The following is a 22,109-nucleotide window of genomic DNA, read 5'->3' as shown; positions in this document are numbered from 1 at the left end:
ACTCCTAAGATTACTAGTGAGTCTCTAAAGGCAATCTTTCCTGTCCTTACTTAAATTGAAGATGCCATTCCCATTTTTCATCCCTAGTACCACTCGTCTAAACCTCAACTGTGCTGATACAGCTAACAGTTTGGATCTCTCACCTAAACTCTCTAGTTGCTCATCTATTTCATCTAAAGTTATCCACAAGTCCCCATACTTACCGATCTCCAATGTCAGCTTTTGCTTTGTGACTTCCCTCTCTCTCTCTTTGACCCTAGACACCTGCAAAATCCTAAATCTCTCATCCCTAATGGCTTGAGCACCTCACAGAAAACGGCTCTCTGTTCCTGCACTGATGCTCTAGCTACAGCTAACATTTGTGGTTTCCTGTCTCTATCTAATCCTGACAGCCATTCCCAAGACCGATTCTGCTTGAAAAGCATCATGCTCTATATTTACCTGTGCCCTTGCTTTCTCTCGAAGCCCATAAAAAACAAACAAAGTCACACTCACAGCTGACATTGGTTTTAGGTCAGCAAGTTGGTCAACCAGTTCCTCAGACACATTTGCATAGTGCCTATGTGGTCCACTTGCATGCTGCTACACACCTTAACCAGGCTGGCTAAAACTATCTCAACAGCCTGCACTGTCAAGCCATCAAAATCTATGTCAGTCTTTGTGGTCAAATACTTAAAAACAGGACTATCATGGACAGCTCCTCAAAGAGAGTCACTTCCGCTGTAAGAAGTGAAGCTCCATCCACCTGCCACTCTCTAAGCTTTCTGACAAGCTCCTGATACCTGCACATTTTCCTTCTTAGAAAGTGCCTCCCACACAGGATCAACAACTAACTTCCCAACAAGCCCCAAGGCCCGACAACCTGCAAGGAAATGAGGAACATTAAGATCCTCATACACAGCCTCTACTAATATACCCTGACCAATAAACTGCCACTGCACTACAGAAGTTTCTGGTTTATTTGAGACATTACTGTATGGAAATGTCGCCTGTGCCTGTACATTCTTGCTGGGATACAGAAGCAGCATCCCTGGAGGTAAGCCCAGTGACGTGCAGTCTGGGTAGGCAAGGTACTGCCTACCCTGCCAAAATTCAAACAAAAATGTTGATAAAATCATTTTATTTAATAAACTTGTCTTTCTATTTTTTACTGTTTATTCTTGTGATTTATATATGCAATATCTTTGTTTTTCCAATTGTTTAGATGTTACGATGACAAATGTAGCAGTTACGCATAATCAAATACCAAAAAATGGGTGAATAAGCAGTGCTTTTACTGTCCATTCATTGCGGACGACAAGCGAAAAATCTATGTTGCGCATGCGCACTTCAATCCTGTATTCGTCAAAATGTAAGGCAAAAAGCACAACCAGAGAATGTTTAATAGGGGAGAACTCTTATTCTGAACTGGTTGCAGGTCTATGGAGCTATACCCCTCAAAATCCACTTTTCTCAGGATATAATTTTTTGTCTAGTAATTTAAATGTTGAATTCAAAAGGGGAGGCAAAAAAAATACACACTGCTGGGTGTTATATTTGTTTTTAAGTAGCTTTTTTGTCTTTTTTTTATTTATTTTTATGGAAATGACGTCATACACATCGTACGACCAGAGATACTGCTTTACGGCAATCTCTGGACACTTCTTTTTCTCTCTCGAGGCATCGACAACACAGCTGACAGTTTAGGCTCTCCCTGTCAATACACATGCTAGAAAGAGTTTTGGCTTGCTAATGTTGTTGCTAATGCTTTGACATTCGGGTTCCGCTTCGGATGCCATCAAGCGGGATCTCTGGTCGTAGTCAGTCCTTCACTAACTTGAGCGGTGAGGGAATCGGGCTAGTAATCCGAAGGTTGCCAGTTCGATTCCCGGTCATGCCAACTGACGTTGTGTCCTTGAGCAAGGCACTTCACCCTACTTGCCTCGGGGGAATGTCCCTGTGCTTACTGTAAGTCGCTCTGGATAAGAGCGTCTGCTAAATGACTAAATGTAAATGTAACCAATCAGCATTCATTAGCAGAATGGTAGCGTGTTATGGGAACCAACGACTCACCATGTAAGAAATCTAAAGGACATAAATACTCATTCATTCAACTTTCAACCTATAATCCATGTTGAGCATGCACAAACTACCCTCAAATCAGAGATTTCTCAACGACAATCAGGCAAAAGAGACAAATTTAGCTCCATAGACTCACATTAATTTTGCACTCGAACACAATCACCCCTGCCAAAATGCAGTTGTCTTTAAAGGGGTCATAGAATGCAAAACCGAGTTTACCTTGTCATAGTTGAATAACGACAGTTCGGTGGGTAAAATGGACATACAGAGAACCTCAAGTCCCATTGACACCTCTTTCCTATGCAAATCTCACAATTCGAAACTGCCGCTGTAAAATGGGCGGTTTCCAAAAAGCCACAAGTTGACGTCAACTCGGTGGCTCCACCTTATTTGGCTCTGGTCTGTATCTTTGTCACGCCCCAAAATTGACATACAGCTAATTAATAACTTATGTTGCTTACAATGCTAAAAACAAACCTAATACAAAGTTATGCATAGGCTACGACACTGAAATGTGAGTATTACACTAGTATTACAGCTAATGGGTGCTGTTGGCCATGTTGCGTCTTTTCTCCACAGCTTCGCTCGTTGTAAACCAACCAATCAGCGTGCAGCTCATCTAAATATTCATATTGCATTAGGGCGCATAGAACAGCACCCGGGCCATTTTGAGCCCAACCAATGTTATATACCCTATTTGGAGACCTTAAGGAACAGTGTGAAATACCCTATAAAATCATTCTATGACCCCTTTAATGTATGCAGTTGTTTATTTAGGTAGGCTAAATTGTTTAATCATATGCGCTGTGACTTCAATGTGTCAGGTTGAATAGATGTTTGGGGTCAGAAAAAAAGTACAGGGTATGTTCGGGGACGGGTCAGAATAAAGGGTAAACGTCCCTTGTGATGACTATGGGGACTTGAGAGCTCCACCTATGATCTCTCTGATGACTCTCAACCACTTGAGAATGGTCCTGGGAGTTATGAATTGAATAGACATGAAGTTGCTTGAGAAGACTAATTCACAGCTACCAGGGACGTTTACCCTGTACTTCTCTTGGCCACGAGAAAATGAACGAATCACTCTCTGAGACTACTCGTTAGGCCAATTAATCTTGTTGAACTAACATTGTTGCCGCCTTTTTTCTACCTGTCTGTGTCAACAAAGTATTTTGATATGGGGTTTGCATTTTTTCGTTTGTTGCGTAGGCTAGGCTATATATTATAATAGTGTAGTCTACAGTAGACTAGTAGCCTAGTAAAATGTAGATTATGGACATAATTTAGATTAGATGTTTTGAGATTCTGTGTTTTGAGATCAAGCAGGACATCCCCAGTTAGCTGGGGTTCTACCTCTCAGATCTGACTCCACAGGTGATCCACCTCAGCAGGGACTCGCCAGCTATGTCTTATATTGATCATATTAAGGATTAAGAAGGTTGTTGTGTGGTTAAAAGTTACATTTGTTCTGTGCTTACTTGCCTCAGTATGTCAATGTGTATGCAGCCAGTATTCATATTGAAACAGGTAACCTATTTCATGCTAATAGATAGATACATCGTCTCAGCCAGGTATTCTGTTATAAATAAAATAATTTCTGTTGACACAACCTGATACAGAGGTGCCATTAACACTGTAAAAGTAGTATTGCCAAATGTTGTTGTCAGACACAATAAGGTGTATGCATAAAATAATCAAAAAGCGACATATTTTTCTAATGTGTTTATTGTACGTTGTGCATAATAATTGATCATGTTCATGCAATGTAACAGGGTTACTTGTCTACTGGGACACAGGCCCCTCATAACTCATATTAAAATATATATTTCAAGCTTGCTGTGTAGGCCTAGCCTGGTCCTAACCAGACTCTCGTACATTTCATTTGTACAGTCTGGGATCGCTCCATTGACAAGCGTTAACTTCCTTGAAGGCGGGTACTCTGTTGAAGTTTAAAACTATTGGATCTACCCAGAGCCACTCTGATCTGCCATAACCAATCACTAGTGTTCGCCTTAGCCAACTCCTTCACCACAACAGAGCTAGCTGCCGTAGCTGGAAAATCAAACTTTTCCCGAACCCCGTGGGGAGGAGGGCCACAACATCATGGCTGCCAACAAAACTCAGCAAAGATTGTTTTTGCTCCGGCTTTTACTTCTGGATATTTGGCAATTAACTTCTTTCTCTTTTTTTCGGACAGCGTGCGTGGTTGCCTGTCGTAGCTTAACACATTTATATTTTATTTATATTTTTATATCAATATATTGGGGGGGGACACACATTTTGACCAGATTTGAATATTGGGGGGATATATATTATGATTACGGCCCTGGATATATATTATGATTACGGCCCTGGTTTAATTCTAAAGGAGGAGGAGTCAGTTGGCTGAGCGGTGAGGGAGTCGGGCTAGTAATCCGAAGGTTGCCAGTTCGATTCCCGGTCATGCCAACTGACGTTGTGTCCTTGGGCAAGGAACTTCACCCTACTTGCCTCGGGGGGAATGTCCCTGTACTTACTGTAAGTCGCTCTGGATAAGAGCGTCTGCTAAATGACTAAATGTAAATGTAAAAAAGATGATTGGTAGGCCTATTACTTAGAAACTTTCTGTCACGATTCCCACGGCGTCAGAGCGCCCTCTGAAGGCGTCTGAGCGCCGAGAAGTTTCAAGACCTCCCCGAGCTCGGAACTGTGTCAAGGCTTCCCCGATCTGCTTCACCTGAATATTAGACGCACCTGTTTTGTATTAGGTTGTTAGGATGACTATGTACGTTGATCTGTTTCTTACCTCGTTGTCAAGTCTTATTCGTTATTTCATTGTCGATGGCCGTGTGGCGTGTAGGCCCTATCCTTAGTTTTGTATTATCCTACGTATATTTATTTCTCAGTAAAGTTTCTCGTGCACTTGCATCTCAAAACGTCGACTCCTCGACTGCTTTGTCACACTTTCTTTAGTTTCATAATGTTTTCTGAGACTAGTAACGCTACCTCAATTCTTACTTGTTTGCCGACACCTGGACTTATGTGGCACTGCAGATATTATAGCAAGCACAGGAGAAGAGCGCGCGGACATGGAATTCTGTGGGCACGAATCAGTTTGTTTTCGATTAAACTGCGTTGATTTCTCAAACGTTGACTTGGATATTGTTTCTTTTGATTATCAATCTACATGAATGCACTGACAAAGTAAATTGTTAAAACTCATAATTGAGAATGTGCTGGGGCAAGATCGGCTATTGGGCAGCGGCATGTCCTGATATGCGCTCTCAATTATAAAAAGTGAAAGTAGTATTTGGATAGCATTAGGTACAGTACGTAGAATCGCTGTACAATTCACATTGTCAACGATTTCCCTTCCTATTTAGTTAAAAAACTTTAGTTTACTTAAAAACATTGCAATTGCACTTTTCTGCCAGAAACGCATTGTTTGGGGAGAGACGCCGCAAGGTCAGGTCAAATTATGACGTCATACGGCATACAGGGATTGTGACGAATTTAACCAAATGATGAATAACTAATCCAAAAAAATCACATCTGTCAGTTATGAAGGAAATGCTCCATAGTCGAGAAACGTTTTATTGAGTTGAAGTGATTTTCTAATTTGTCATCCTTACTGAGTGTAAAAACATGGATGACATCTCAAAACATAAAAAAACTACTAGTATGGAGGCCTAAACAGAAGGTTAGTCTGATTATCTTGAAGTAGCCTAGCTAAAATGATTAAAACACGAAAATATTTGGTTCTTTAGATTATTGAGAATGATTTCTTTATTGGGAGTTTAACAGTTGTGTTTAACACTGACCTAACTTGATAAGTACTGTAGACCTAGTCATATTTCCAAGTTATATTTTTTTAATAAAAAGATTAAACAATTATGTTCAAGGCACCTCTCTCTTGCTGTGTTTCACTGCTAATTGTAACCTCAATCCCACCTACCCCACCTTGTTTGTGTGTGTTTACATGGTGTGTGTGTGTGTCCAGCCTGCGCGTCTCCGTGACACAACTGTATCCCAGTTGCCCCTGCCACCCTGTAGGCCAGAGCCTGGACTGAAGTTTCCTACCCTGCAGCCATCTGACAGGAAGTCCCCAGAACAGCAGAACCTCCTCCAGGTAAGAACAGCTGCCTGGAGAAACTCAACACATTCAATATTATATTCATTTAGCAGTCTCATTTGATCCAAAAAGACATGCTAATAGTATTTCAATAAAGTAAGTGCAGCAGATAATCAATAATCAGAAGTGTAGTGTAGTTGAACAGTATTCCAGTGGTTACAGCCAAGGAATGGCATCTGTATTTGACCAGATAGTGTATTACATTTACATTTAGTCATTTAGCAGACGCTCTTATCCAGAGCGACTTACAGTAAGTACAGGGACATTCAGTATCATTAACATAATCTCAAATACAATATTATATAATTCTGATAATAGTGTTAGTGCTTTGGAAACACATGCCTCACCCATGTGGCACAGAAGAACCAATTTAAGAGTTTTAATCTATGCCTGAGGACTTATCAGAGCATTTTGTGATTGTAAGCAGTTTCACTCTATGGACCTGTAGGTTGGTGGAGGAAGTTGAAGCATACAATCTAAGTATGTTGTTATGGTGATGTAACATCCTCCTTTGCCATTAATATTGTGGTTCTTGTATCAGGACCTGGTGCCAAAGCCTCCTCAATGCACTAAGGCCGGCCGCAACACCAAGGCTGGCAGGAAGGCTGCAGGATCTGACAAAGCTGGAGGGGCTAACAAGGGGCCCCAGGCAGAGTCCTGGAGGGTTGATGTGGGTACTGGAGGCCGTACGCCAGCTGCAAAACAAGGTTCACACCTGGCCCAGAAACTGTCAGGACCAGGCAGGATGGTGAGTAAACGGCCCTCATCCCCTCACTGAGTACTACAGACACCACCTACTTCCCCTCAACTTAATCTACCTCCACGTCTCCAACAACTCTGATAACTTCTCTGTTACTATGCCTTGCTAAGCGCTTGTCTTGCCTACAGGTGATTGGTGGTGCATGTGTGAAGATGCCTCTCATGTCCCAGACCAGCTACTGTGAGTATTGGTTTATTAATGTATCAAAAGTACAACATTCGTGATTGAATGATCACTTTCTATCGAGAGGGATCCACCAATTACACTGTGACTTTCCTCTACATGTAGGTGTTCTTCCACCAATAAGACCATCAGCCTCTGTGCCATTCAGCCCAGAGGAACCCAAGACCCTAAGCTGCAGGTCCACACCAGATGATGGGGAGAGAACAAACTCCTCTCTACCTCCACTTTCATCTCCACCCACATCACCTCCGTCTCCACCTCTAACTCCACGCCGACCTCAGGCTCAGTCTCCACCGTCTTCCCCTCCCACCCTGGATGACCCAGTGACCCGGGAGACCACGCCCCAGCCTCTGTTAGAAGCTATGGCGTCCCATTCGTAAGTGTCCCTGTTAACGTCCTCTTTAGGCTACTGCCCTGATGAACACAATGTTACGATGTCTCGTTAGTTGTCATTGTACTGTAGAGTGTAACACATCCGTTCTTGTTCTTGTTACAGTCAGTGGAGACTCATCAAAAAGGTCCTTTTGAGAAAGGTAGATAAAATAATTCGTTTCAAACTCAAAATATTTTTTTACTCCGCTTGACAATAACTATGTGTATCTGTACGGTGATTTAACTTTAACCCTTTTTTTTTCACGCTGCCTTTCTCTTTCACGTCTCTTTTCCTCTCACCCTTTTTAAAATTCTCTCTCTCTCTCTCTCTTTCTCTCTCTCTCTCTCTCTCTCTTAGAACAAGAACATAGCTGAGCTGGAGAAGCATTCAGAGGAGATGATTGAGTGGGTTCTCCATGTGGTCGATGAGGGGGTGCTGCCCGCTATGGCCCTTTACCAGGTCCATCACCTCAGCCAAGACCCGCTACCTGCCGCTTCCTCCCACAGCAACTGTGTCTCCTTGAGCAGCAGATCTTCTTTGCCAGTCAGGTCTGTAGTGTTGAGTGAGATGATATGTTTCAGCCCTGTGGCTACTCCAGACCTCAGGAGGGAGAGTTCATGCTCTCGTCAGTCCCAGGTCCAGACCTCTTCTCAGGGCTCCGACCAGCCTGATGTCCGCCAGGGTGTTCTAAGAAGCAGGAGGAGCAGTAGCAGCAGCCAGGGAGAGCTGCTGGGAAACATGGTCCAGGGAAGGGAGGAGAAGGAGGCTTGCACACCCTCGTGTCAGGAAAGCCTCCCTCTCTACACCCAGCAGGAGGAGTGCAGCTCTGCCAGCAAGGAGGAGCAGGAGGAAGAGAACCTGCAGAAGGAGGAGACCACTCCTCTCTTCTCCAAGTCAGCCACCAGGAGCCCTAGTCCCAGGAGTGAGGCCAACAGTGTTGCCAGTTGCCACAACCTCAACCTCACTGCTCAAAAAATGCTGGACACCGTTGTGCAGATGGCACACTCAGCCTCCAGATCCGTCTCTGATGACGAAGACTGCGAAAGTGACGAAGGCTCCTCTGTCTCATCCTTCGACCAGGCCGAGTACAACCTGGACCGCCTGCTGGTGTCCCAAAGCACTGGTACAAGGGTGTTGCAGGCGAGGATCGACTGCTTCTCCGAGGAGCTGATTATTCAAATATATCATCTGCTCCTGGAGACACAGATGGGACGATTCCCCTCGGCAAGCCGCTGCCACTCCCAGCCCAACGTCCAGAACCTGGAGGCCAAGCAGTGCCTGGACTGGGAGCTCTTCAGTCCTTTGATGTACAACTTCCTCCACTTGGCATTCAAACAACTGATGGAGAACTTCCTTGGCCTGGTCATCTTTCTTCCGGATGAACGTGTCTCGATGAACGATCACCTCAAATGGATGTGGAAGGAGGACAGGGCCGACTCCGACAGCAATGCATCCTTAGACGACAGTGACAGCAGCGACTCGTCTCTGGACTGGTCCTTCAAGTTTCCGCCGGGCCCCAGCCAAGGGATTGTTGGTAGAAACAGCTCACAGAGCAGGCTGCGGCCATCTTCCTCTGCCAGCCAGGACCAGAGGGGGGCACTAGAGGCCATATCTGAGGTGTTAACCATGAAGGTGGGAGGTGTCCTTCACTGTACCTGCAATGACCCAGAAAAAGCCATGGCCATGGTCAACAAAGGTAGAGACATTTTTTACTCAATCACTATATTGACCCCGAAGGCAATTCAGGTGTTCAGGCAACTAGTAACACTGTGTAACTAGAGTTGTAAGTGTTACAGTACTGCTGAATGACAGTGTAGGTATAGTTAATAACTATAATATTAATGTTAGCGATCAAAGTCAATCACTGTTTAAAGAAAAGTATAGGTAATAGCTATAATAATAATAATAATAGGATACTTAAAAGGGTGAGTGTGTTTTGTTGTGCTAGGCCTTGATGCTGAGGCCATGGCCAGGCTGGCGGATCTCCTTAGCAGCTCCTCTTCTGAAGCCACTGACCAGGAAGGGACAACAGGAAGTCCCAACCCAGAGTTGAGTTTAGGTTTCACCAACCAGGAAGTTTGCCAGTCGGAGAAAGCTGATATCATTGTCCCCAACAACGATACGGTTGGTTACGTTTATGATTTCCACAAAGAGGAAGAAATGTCAGATTGCCTGACCAAAGCCATCAACGTTGCCACGGAAATGAATATCGAGGAAGATGGGAAGGATGATGGAGCTTCAGGTTTCCCTAAGCAGGTCCAGGTGCTTTCCTGGTTGCCCCCAAGGCCCTCTGAGACCCCCTCCCTCCAGCCCGGGGAGGTTCTGATCCAGGAGAAGGTTTGGACACCCTCCGGGCCCAGTGCCCTGCACCACCAGACCCTGCGGGACCTCCTGCACGGGCTGATGGTACGCTTAGCCCTCCAGGAGTCCCCCTCGACCTCCAGCGCCCCCACCCCCTCGAAGCTAGAGGCTACTCTCCTTCAGGAAGTGGGATGGATTCTTTGGACCCAAGACGGGATCAGCCTCATCCTGGATCACCAGCCCCAGAGCCCGTTCTTCAGTGGCACAGACGCCCTTGAGGCCATGTTGGAGGCGGCCTACGCTAAGCTGTCACTCAGCTATAAAAGTAGCAGGGCCCAGCTCCGCTCTGCTCGCCACGGAGAAGCGGGAGCCATTTGCTGCCTGGCCGAGACCATCGCCACGGTGATCTGCCGCCACGCCGAGGACTGGCGCGCTCCTGCTGTGTTGGATGTTACCGTCCATTTTGAAACAGGTTGTGAGGAGAAGGAGAATGCTCAGGACTCTGCTGGCTTGGAAAAGGTCAATGGAAGCTCCAGCTTCAGAAGAAATGTGAGGATCGATGATGGATCTGAGCTATCTGACGATAGCTCCTCATCCGCCTCCACCTCCCGGTTCTGCCACTCCTCCTCTTCCTCCACCTCTGATTTATCCTCCTCCACCTCCCAGTTCTGCCACTCCTCCTCTTCCTCCACCTCTGATGTATTCTCCTCCACCTCCCAGTTCTGTCACTCCTCCTTTTCCTCCACCTCTGATGTATCTTCCTCTTGGCCCTCCCAAACCTCCAACAGCTCCTCCATCTCCAGGAGCTCCATGGCTCTGGTCCCCTGCCCAGATGGGGACAATCTGGGCCATCTTGGAAAGACCAAACCCTCCAGCCTCCAAAGATGGTTCACATTGGTAAGCTGAAAACAACTCCACACACACTGGCACTGGGTAGACCTGATCTGAACTGAGTCTAGGACAAGAAAGGTTTAAAGGTATGCATGTGTAGAATACATTATGTATTAGTTGTAAACAGTAGAAATGATTAGCAGACTTACTGTATTTATTCAAAGCCACACACACAGAGAATTTGAACATCTGACATCTTGATCCACAGCCAAATGCTGTACCACATAGCTACACCCATCCCACCCACATTAGATAGATAGTTACAGTTAATGTTTTTCAGTCAAGACACTCACGTATTATATTTGAGCATTTATTGATAACTACAGACATGGAAATAGATTTGACTTCGGCAGTGTATGTGTCTAGGGGACCCAGTCCCTGCCTCTAGCATTAGCGAGCAACATACATACATAGAATATGAGGCAGGGAGCAAATAGATATATAATCCCCCTGATGAATAGAACATAATTTTTTTTATAATTTAAAGGAATTATGTTTGTCTTTGCTCTCACTTCCATCCCAGATGAGAAAGAAGACCAATGCTGTCACCAAGGGTACACAGAGTACTGCTGCCAAAGGACAGAAGAAGACCAACTCAGTTACTCCCCTCAACTGTGGAAGTGAGATCATGATATATTGTCAGATTATATTTGTTCATTTAGGCTTTCCCACTTTAATTGGCTCTCCCACCATTTCACACACACACACACACACACACACACACACACACACACACACACACACACACACACACACACACACACACACACACACACACACACACACACACACACACACACACACACACACACACACACACATACTATTTTCAAGTAAATGGACAGTGTTGGTTGTGTGTGATGTCATCTTCTGTTGTGTGATGGTGTTTCCTGTCCAGGCCCAGATCCTGTTGAGTCCTCCAGTGTCCTAGGAAAAGAGAAACAGAAGAAGAAGTCCGTTAAAGGCTTCTTCCGCAGGATATCTGCAGCTCTCTCCAAGGCGTTCTGTTGTAGCTGCATGACTCACCAGTAGAGGCAGCCGCCTGCTTCCTGACCTGACTTCCGTGACAGAGAGGACCTGTCCCTTCATCAACCACCGTAGCCATGCCTCTGAAATGCATAACAAAGCTATTCATAATTTTTGTATTAATAAATACAATTAAAAACATTGTCCATTATGTCATACCTCTCTTGTAATTGCTAAGCTGTTTGTGTTTAGGGTTGTGACATCTCCATATCAGGACTGCAGCCACACAAAGGCCAATTATTGTGTGTCACATTAATAGGACACAGCCACTTTACTTCAGTACTTCAGTATAACAATGAGATAAAACACTAGCTTTTCTAAAGTTTTTAGATACATATAGTTTGGTCAAGTTTGTGTTGAGAATGTTAGGAATTTGAGTCAGGTGGCTGAGCGGTTAGGGAATTGGGCTTGTAATCACAAGGTTGCCGGTTTGATTCCGGGCCGTGAAAAATTACGTTGTGTCTTTGGGCAAGGCACTTCACCATGCTTGCCTCGGGGGAATGTCCCTGTACAATCTGGATAAGAGTGTCTGCTAAATGACATGAAACTACTACTAGCCGGTGCATAACCTCAATTACAACACATGGTGTCAGTACAGATCTCTCACCCGAAGACTTTCTGGAATTATTTGATCACAAAATCTGTGCAATCTGGGTAAAACTACAGACTAGTCCTAGACAAATGCATATGAACACCGAATCATCCTCCATACCAACCATGCTGCATGCTGAGGCTTTCCCTCACCTCAACCCTATCTCTATGGAAGCATTCCTCAAGCTAATAGAATCATCCAAACACATCAGCTGCCTCCTCGACCCCCTTCCTAGGTTAACGCCACAGTATATGGTTAGCACATGCATTCAATATGTTATCAACTGGTGGTTAGCAACATAGACATAATAAAGTTAGCAATGTTACATACAGTCTGCAGGTAGGCCCTACCTCCGCGACTACTTCACTCAGAGCAGCTGTCAATCATAGCTGTCAATAATAACATCTCACCCCCTTTTTATATCGTCAAGTAATAGCTTAATTGAAAACAAACTGTTGTTTGACTTTTATCAGACTATGTAAAGGACAGGTATGGAACATCAGTAAAAAGGAAATGTGAACACTATAACTACTTCATACAGGAGAACGTGTAGGCCTACTATTTTACATGTAAAACATGTTGAGAGGGTACCCTGGCTCCGTCTGTGGACTTCCTGCACGGCTAGAGCCCCCTACTGAAGAACGTTATATTGTAGGCCTACCAACCCAGTTGAGAGGGTCCTTGCCGTGGACCACGGAATGGGGCGGGGTCAGATATATAGGAAGGTTCAGACGTCCAACCCTGCCCTGTAATACTTCTGATTGGACTGCCATTCCCTTCACTAAAAAACATTGTTGCTGCCTTTTTTGTAGTGGTCCGTTTCAACAAAGAAGAATATTTTGATACAGGGTTTGCATTTTTGTGTTTGTTGCGTAGGCTTGCCTATATATTATAATAGTGTAGCCTACAGTAGACTAGTAGCCTAGTAGATTATGGACATCATCTCGATTAGGTGTTTTGAGATTCTGTGTTCTGAGATTGAGCAGGTGTGTTCTACCTCTCAGGTCTGACTCCACAGGTGATCCACCTCAGCAGGGACTTGCCAGCTATATATCTTATATTGATCATATTAAGGATTAAGAAGGTTGATGTGTGGTTAAAAGTTACATTTGTTCTGTGCTTACTTACCTCAGTATGTCAATGTGTATGCAGCCAGTATTCATATTGAAACAGGTAACCTATTTCATGCTAATAGATAGATGCATCGTCTCAGCCAGGCATTCTGTTATAAAAATCATTTCTGTTGAGATATCCTGATAAAGTGGTGCCATCACCACTGTAAAAGTAGTATTGCCAAATGTTATCGTCAGACACAATGGTGGATGCATAAAATAATCATAAAGATACCTATTTTTCTACTGTGTTTATTGTATGTTGTGCGTAATTATGGATATTCATGCAATGTAACAGGGGTGTTGTTACTTGTCTACTGGGGCACAGGCCCCTCATTGCTCATATTAAAAATATATATATATATATTTCAAGATGGCTGCGTAGGCCTACATGAAGTGTGAAAAATGAAAAAACTTTCCCTTGCTTAACCCACTATAATTACAGTTCGGGGATGTACGTTTGATATCAGTTTGGGCATATCCTCAATAGTTAGTCCGAGCGTAATAGACCAGACGAGACCATTTTTTTCGCAATAATTTAAATGCTACTGTTTTTTGAGCTTCATGTAATATCACATTTTGGACTCATGTTGTTATTATGCTGAAGTCTAGATAAGATGATTGGTAGGCCTATTACTTATAAACTTTCTTTAGTTTCATTATGTTATCTTTGCCTACCTCAATTCTTATTTTCTTCTTAACTTCTATGTGCATGCTGCAGATATTATAGCAAGCCAGAAGAGCGCGCGGACATGGAAATGTGCGGGCAGAATTTCAGTTAAGCTGCGTTGATTTCACAAGCGTTGATTTGGATACTGTTTCTTTTGATTATCAATCTAAATGAATGCACTGACAAAGTAAATTGTTAAAACTCAAACTTGAGAACTTGCTGGGGCACAGCAGATTTATACTGGGGCGGCTGCCATGTCCTGATGTCCTCGCAATTATAATGCGATAACCAATGAGATGCGATGATGAGATTGACATGCAACCCATGAATGTAAGCGTGCGTGTGTCAATAAAGCCAGTCTTTATATTTTAACTGCAAAGTTGATTCCTCACCGTGTGTTTTTTTTTACGTGAAAGTAGTATTTGGATAGCACTGGGTACAGGACGTAGTAACGCTGTACAATTCACACTGTCAACGATTTTCCTACCTATTTAGTTTAAAAACTTTAAAAACATTGGAATTGCACTTTTCTGTCAACAACGCATTGTTTTGGGAGAGACGCCGCATGGTCAAGTCAAATTATGACGTAATACAAGGATTGTGACGCACTTTACCAAATGATAATAACTAATCCAAAAAAATCACACGTCTGTCAGTAGTAATGAAGGAAATGTTCATTAGGCAAGGAGTCGAAAAACTTTTCATTTTGTTGAAGTGATTTCCTTTTTTGTCATCCTTACTGAGTGTAAAAACATGGATGACATCTCAAAACATAAAAGACTACGAGTATGGAGGCCTAAACAGAAGGTAAGTCTAGTTATCTTTAAGTAGGCCTAGCTAAAACGATTAAAACACAAAAATATTGGGTTCTTTAGATTATTGAGAATTATTTCTTTCTTTCTTTATTGTGAGTTTAACAGTTGTGTTTAACACTGACCTAACTTGATAAGTACCGTAGACCTAGTCATAATTCATATTTCCAAGTTATATTTCTTAATCAAAAGATAAAAACAATTCTGTTCAAGGCACCTCTCTCTCTCTTGTCATGTTTCACTGCTAATTGTAACCTCATTCCCACCTACTCCACCTTTTTTTTGTGTGTGTGTGTGTGTGTGTTTACATGGTGTGTGTGTGTGTGTCCAGCCTTCGCGTCTCTGTGACACAACTGTATCCCAGTTGCCCCTGCCACCCTGTAGGCCAGAGCCTGGACTGAAGTTTCCTACCCTGCAGCCCCATGACAGGAGGTCCCCAGAACAGCAGAACCTCCTCCAGGTAAGAACAGCTGCCTGGAGAAACTCAACACATTTGATATTATATTCATTTAGCAGACTCATTTGATCCAAAACGACATGCAAATAGTAGAATCAGAAGTGTAGTGTAGTTGAACAGTATTCCGGTGGTTACATCCAGGGAATGGCATCTGTATTTGACCAGATAGTGTAACACTAACATCATCTCAAATACAATATCATATAATTCTGATAATAGTGTTAGTGCTTTGGAAACACATGCCTCACCCATGTGGCACAGAAGAACCAATTTAAGAGTTTTGAACTATGCCTGAGGACTTATCAGAGCATTTTGTGATTGTAAGCAGTTTCACTCTATGGACCTGTAGGTTGGTGGAGGAAGTTGAAGCATACAATATAAGTATGTTGTTATGGTGATGTAACATCCGCCTTTGCCATTAATAATGTTGTTGCCTCATCAATGCACTAAGGCCGGCCGCAACACCAAGGCTGGCAGGAAGGCTGCAGGATCTGACAAAGCTGGAGGGGCTAACAAGGGGCCCCAGGCAGAGTCCTGGAGGGTTGATGTGGGCACTGGAGGCCGTAAGCCAGCTGCTGAAAAAGGTTCACACCTGGCCCAGAAACTGTTAAGACCAGGCAGGATGGTGAGTAAACGGCCCTCATCCCCTCACTGAGTACTACAGACACCACGTACTCCCCTCAACTTAATCTACCTCCACGTCTCCAACAACTCTGATAACTTCTCTGTTACTATGCCTTGCTAAGCGTTTTTGTCTTGCCTGCAGGTGATTGGTGGTGCATGTGTGAAGATGCCTCCCATGTCCAAGACCAGCTACTGTGAGTATCGATTTATTAATGTATCAAAAGTACAACATTCATGATTGAATGATCACTTTCTATCAAGAGAGGGATCCACCAATCACACTATGACTTTCCTCTACATGTAGGTGTTCTTCCACCAATAAGACCATCAGCCTCTGAGCCATTCAGCCCAGAGGAACCTAAGGCCCTAAGCTGCAGGTCCACACCAGATGATGGGGAGAGAACAAACTCTTCTCTACCTCCACCTTCATCTCCAACCACATCACCTCCGTCTCCACCTGTAACTCAACGCCGACCTCAGGCTCAGTCTCCACCGTCTTCACCCCCCACCCTGGATGACCCAGTCACCCGGGAGACCACGCCCCAGCCTCTGTTAGAAGCTATGACGTCCCATTCGTAAGTGTCCCTGTTAACGTCCTCTTTAGGCTACTGCCCTGATGAACACAAGGTTACGATGTCTCATTAGTTGTCATTGTACTGTAGAATGTAACACATCCGTTCTTGTTCTTGTTACAGTCAGTGGAGACTCATCAAAAAGGTCCTCTTGAGAAAGGTAGATAAACTCTTTATTTTATAACTCACAATATTTTTTTACTCAGCTTGACAATAACTATGTGTATCTGTACTGCGATTGAATTTTCTCCCCCTTTTTTACTCTGCCTTTCTCTCCTCTCTCTCCACGTCCTTTTCTCTGTCTCTTTTCCTCTCCCCCTTTTCTCTCTCTCTCTCTCTCTCTCTCTCTCAGAACAAGAACATAGCTGAGCTGGAGAAGCATTCAGAGGAGATGATGGAGTGGGTTCTCCATGTGGTCGATGAGGGGGTGCTGCCCGCTATGGCCCTTTACCAGGTCCATCACCTCAGCCAAGACCCGCTGTCTGCCGCTTCCTCCCACAGCAACTGTGTCTCCATGAGCAGCAGATCTTCAGGTCTGCTGTCTCCAGTCCGGTCTGGGGTGTTGAGTGAGAAGATATGTTTCAGCCCTGTGGCTTCTCCAGACCTCAGGAGGGAGAGTTCATGCTCTCGTCAGTCCCAGGTCCGGGCCTCTTCTCAGGGCTCAGACCAACCTGAGGGTGTTCTAAGAAGCAGGAGGAGCAGCAGCAGCAGCCAGGGAGAGCTGCTGGGAAACATGGTCCAGGGAAGGGAGGAGAAGGAGGCTTGCACACCCTCGTGTCAGGAAAGCCTCCCTCTCTACACCCAGCAGGAGGAGTGCAGCTCTGCCAGCAAGGAGGAGCAGGAGGAAGAGAACCTGCAGAAGGAGGAGACCACTCCTCTCTTCTCCAAGTCAGCCACCAGGAGCCCTAGTCCCAGGAGTGAGGCCAACAGTGTTGCCAGTTGCCACAACCTCAACCTCACTGCTCAAAAAATGCTGGACACCGTTGTGCAGATGGCACACTCAGCTTCCAGATCCGTCTCTGATGACGAAGACTGCGAAAGTGACGAAGGCTCCTCTGTCTCATCCTTCGACCAGGCCGAGTACGACCTGGACCGCCTGCTGGTGTCCCAAAGCACTGGTACGAGGGTGTTGCAGGCGAGGATCGACTGCTTCTCCGAGGAGCTGATTATTCAAATATATCATCTGCTCCTGGAGACACAGATGGGACGATTCCCCTCGGCAAGCCGCTGCCACTCCCAGCCCAACGTCCAGAACCTGGAGGCCAAGCAGTGCCTGGACTGGGAGCTCTTCAGTCCTTTGATTTATAAGTTCCTCCACTTGGCATTCAAACAACTGATGGAGAACTTCCTTGGCCTGGTCATCTTTCTTCCGGATGAACGTGTCCCGATGAACGATCACCTCAAATGGATGTGGAAGGAGGACAGGGCCGACTCCGACAGCAATGCATCCTTAGATGACAGTGACAGCAGCGACTCGTCTCTGGACTGGTCCTTCAAGTTTCCGCCGGGCCCCAGCCAAGGGATTGTTGGTAGAAACAGCTCACAGAGCAGGCTGCGGCCATCTTCCTCTGCCAGCCAGGGCCAGAGGGGGGCACTAGAGGCCATATCTGAGGTGTTAACCATGAAAGTGGGAGGTGTCCTTCACTGTACCTGCAATGACCCAGAAAAAGCCATGGCCATGGTCAACAAAGGTAGAGACATTTTTTTACTCAATCCCTATATTGACCCCGAAGGGAATTCAGGTGTTCAGGCAACTAGTAACACTGTGTAACTAGAGTTGTAAGTGTTACAGTACTGCTGAATGACAGTGTAGGTATAGTTGGGTGTGCTCAAGCCTTCGGCGAGAGCACAACCTTTGTTCTCTCACATATATATTATTGGGTGTGCTCAAGCCTTCGGCGAGAGCACAACCTTTGTTCTCTCACATATATATTATTATTATTATTCTTTTTGCCCCCCTAAAACTCAGTCAATATTTGGCCTACATAGACAAAGTAGGTGTCAAAAGTTTCGTCTTCGTAGCGATTGAGTTGCTTCTATTGGAATTTACGTTCCGTTGCATGGTTTAGGCTGAAGTTAAGTTTTTGTGGCGAAAAGTGAAGCTAACGGTGGCTAATTTGCTAGCCACAGTCACTGACGTTACTAACGTCACTAACGTCACGAAAACACGCGTGACTACCTTTGGCAGAACATTCGTTTCGCATCTGTTAACTTGGGGGATAGCTAGGCTAACTATAGCTTTACTGCAAGGCAGCTGCAGGAACGCCACAAGCAAAGAGGCCAGGGTGATAACTATTTACTAATTTTACTTTGTGATATGACACACAATTCGGAAACAGTAGTCTACTATTTCACTGAAGTATTAGCATCATGACATTAGCCTGTGTTGCCCGGGCAACACATACTACAGTGGTCTATGATGTATCTGTTTTCAATCGTTAAAATAAACATTCCTCACATATACATTTTTGTTGTAGGATTTATTCTGACATTAGTAAACGATTTGTTGGTGAAATTACCATTACCTGTGGTTTCAAACCAGTGTAGCTCACTGCAACGCTGTAGCTTACGCGAGACACACTACAAAAACATCTACAGTACACAGCTGTTTAGGAACTCCCCTTACTTAAATCAAAAGTCTATCTAACTACTAACCTGAACTTCATTGCCACAGCCTAAACGTTGTCAATCTGTTCATGAAAATAATTAATTTCAGCCTGAACCGTACAACGGAACGTTAAATCCAATTCAACCAACGCAATCGCTACCAAGACGAACACAGCAGTAGTCTACTAGTACTGTACCGTAGTAGTACAATTTACCGGGGCAGCTTCTCCACACAGGGCTATATCGCACTTGGCGTTGTTACTGACAATGATCGCTACCAGTGAGCTTTTTATGAAAGCGATTTTCCACTAAATAAATGTCAAGCTTATTTACGTTTTTGGGGGCATATTTTCAGTTAGCAGATGGTACTGTTTGAATCGCGATTCCATCTTCTACTGCCGGTAACGTCATAGAATAATCTTCAAAGGGGGTTCTTTATTAATGAATGGATGCAATATGAGTAGGCTAAATGCCTTAAAATATCACGAGAAGGGAAAAACTTAAAAGGATGTTTAAGTCATAGAGATTATGTCAATTTTTACACCGGTCTGCCAAATGTATTCGTTTTGATTCAACGATGAGGCTGCCTCTTGCAGGGGAAATGAGAAGACATCTATTTCATTCTACACTTCACTGGTATTTTCAGTTGTAAATGAGCAGCAAAAAAAACCTTTTAAATCTATGTAATCTTTATAAATAATAAGTATGCATTTTTATATAAAATATACAGAAATATCAGTTGTAAAAATGTCATCCAAAAACGGACCCCTGTGCAACCGAAGCAAGCAAGCACACCCTACAATTTCCCCAGAAATTGTACCCTCTCTAGTTATTATTATTCTTTTTGCCCCCCTAAAACTCAGTCAATATTTGGCCTACATAGACAAAGTAGGTGTCAAAATGTTCGTCTTGGTAGCGATTGAGTTGCTTCTATTGGAATTTACGTTCCGTTGCATGGTTTAGGCTGAAGTTAAGTTTTTGTGGCGAAAAGTGAAGCTAACGGTGGCTAATTTGCTAGCCACAGTCACTGACGTTACTAACGTCACTACGTCACTAACGTCACGAAAACACGCGTGACTACCTTTGGCAGAACATTCGTTTCGCATTGTTAACTTGGGGGATAGCTAGGCTAACTATAGCTTTACTGCAAGGCAGCTGCAGAAACGCCACAAGCAAAGAGGCTAGGGTGATAACTATTTACTCATTTTACTTTGTGATATGACACACAATTGTGATGTGTAATGTACAGTATAAGCTGATATTATTAAGGAAGTACATCTACTTTCGGAAACAGTAGTCTACTATTTCACTGAAGTATTAGCATCATGACATTAGCCTGTGTTGCCCAGGCAACACATACTACAGTGGTCTGTTTTCAATCATTAAAATAAACATTCCTCACATATACATTTTCGTTGTAGGATTTATTCTGACATTAGTAAACGATTTGTTGGTTAAATTACCATTACCTGTGGTTTCAAACCAGTGTAGCTCACTGCAACGCTGTAGCCTACCCTAGACACTAGTGTGAGTAGCTAACAAAAACTCCTCAGCTGTTCAAGTCAAACGGCGACAGAACATGTTCGGCACTCCCCTTACTCAAAAGTCTTTCAATAGTTGAAACAATCTGACTACTAACCTGAACTTCATTGCCACAGCCTAAACGTTGTCAATCTGTTCATGAAAATAATTAATTTCAGCCTAAACCGTACAACGGAACGTTAAATCGAATTCAACCAACGCAATCGCTACTAAGACGAACACAGCAGTAGTCTAGTACTGTACTGTAGTAGTAGAATTTACCGGGGCAGCTTCTCCACACAGGGCTATATTGCATTTTGCGTTGTTACTGACAATGATCGCTACCAGTGAGCTTTTTATGAATGAGCGATTTTCCACTGAATAAATGTCAAGCTTATTTACGTTTTTGGGGGCATATTTTCAGTTAGCAGATGGTACTGTTTGAATCGCGATTCTATCTTCTGCCGGTAAAGTCGTAGAATAATCTTCAAAGGGGGTTCTTTATTAATGAATGAATGCAATATGAGTAGGCTAAATGCCTGAAAATATCACGAGAAGGTACAACTTAAAAGGACGTTTAAATCATAGAGATTAGGTCAATTTTTACACCGGTCTGCCAAATGTATTCGTTTTGATTCAGCCTGTCAGCTGCCTCTTGCAGGGGAAATGAGAAGACATCATATTTCATTCTACACTTCACTCGTATTTTGAGTTGTAAATGAGCAGCAAAAAAAAGATGCTTTTAAATCTATGTAATATTTATAAATAATAAGTAGGCCCGATGCATTTTTATATAAAATATACAGACCCCTGTGCAACCGACGCAAGCAAGCACACCCTACAATTTCCCCAGAAATTGAATCCTCTCTAGTTAATAACTATAATATTAATGTTAGCGATCAAAGTCAATCACTGTTTAAAGAAAAGTATAGGTAATAGCTATAATAATAATAATAATAATAATAGGATACTTAAAAGTGTGAGTGTGTTTTGTTGTGCTAGGCCATGATGCTGAGGCCATGGCCAGGCTGGCGGATCTCCTTAGCAGCTCCTCTTCTGAAGCCACTGACCAGGAAGGGACAACAGGAAGTCCCAAGCCAGAGTTGAGTTTAGGTTTCATCAACCAGGAAGTTTGCCAGTCGGAGAAGGCTGATATCATTGTCCCCAACAACGATACGGTTGGTTACGTTTCTGATTTCCACAAAGAGGAAGAAATGTCAGATTGCCTGACCAAAGCCATCAACGTTGCCACGGAAATGAATATCGAGGAAGATGGGAAGGATGATGGAGCTTCAGGTTTCCCTAAGCAGGTCCAGGTGCTTTCCTGGTTGCCCCCAAGGCCCTCTGAGACCCCCTCCCTCCAGCCCAGGGAGGTTCTGATCCAGGAGAAGGTTTGGACACCCTCCGGGCCCAGTGCCCTGCACCACCAGACCCTG

Source organism: Osmerus mordax, chromosome 2, assembly GCF_038355195.1.
Source record: "Osmerus mordax isolate fOsmMor3 chromosome 2, fOsmMor3.pri, whole genome shotgun sequence".
NCBI lineage: Eukaryota > Metazoa > Chordata > Actinopteri > Osmeriformes > Osmeridae > Osmerus > Osmerus mordax.
This window is presented reverse-complemented; position numbering follows the sequence as displayed.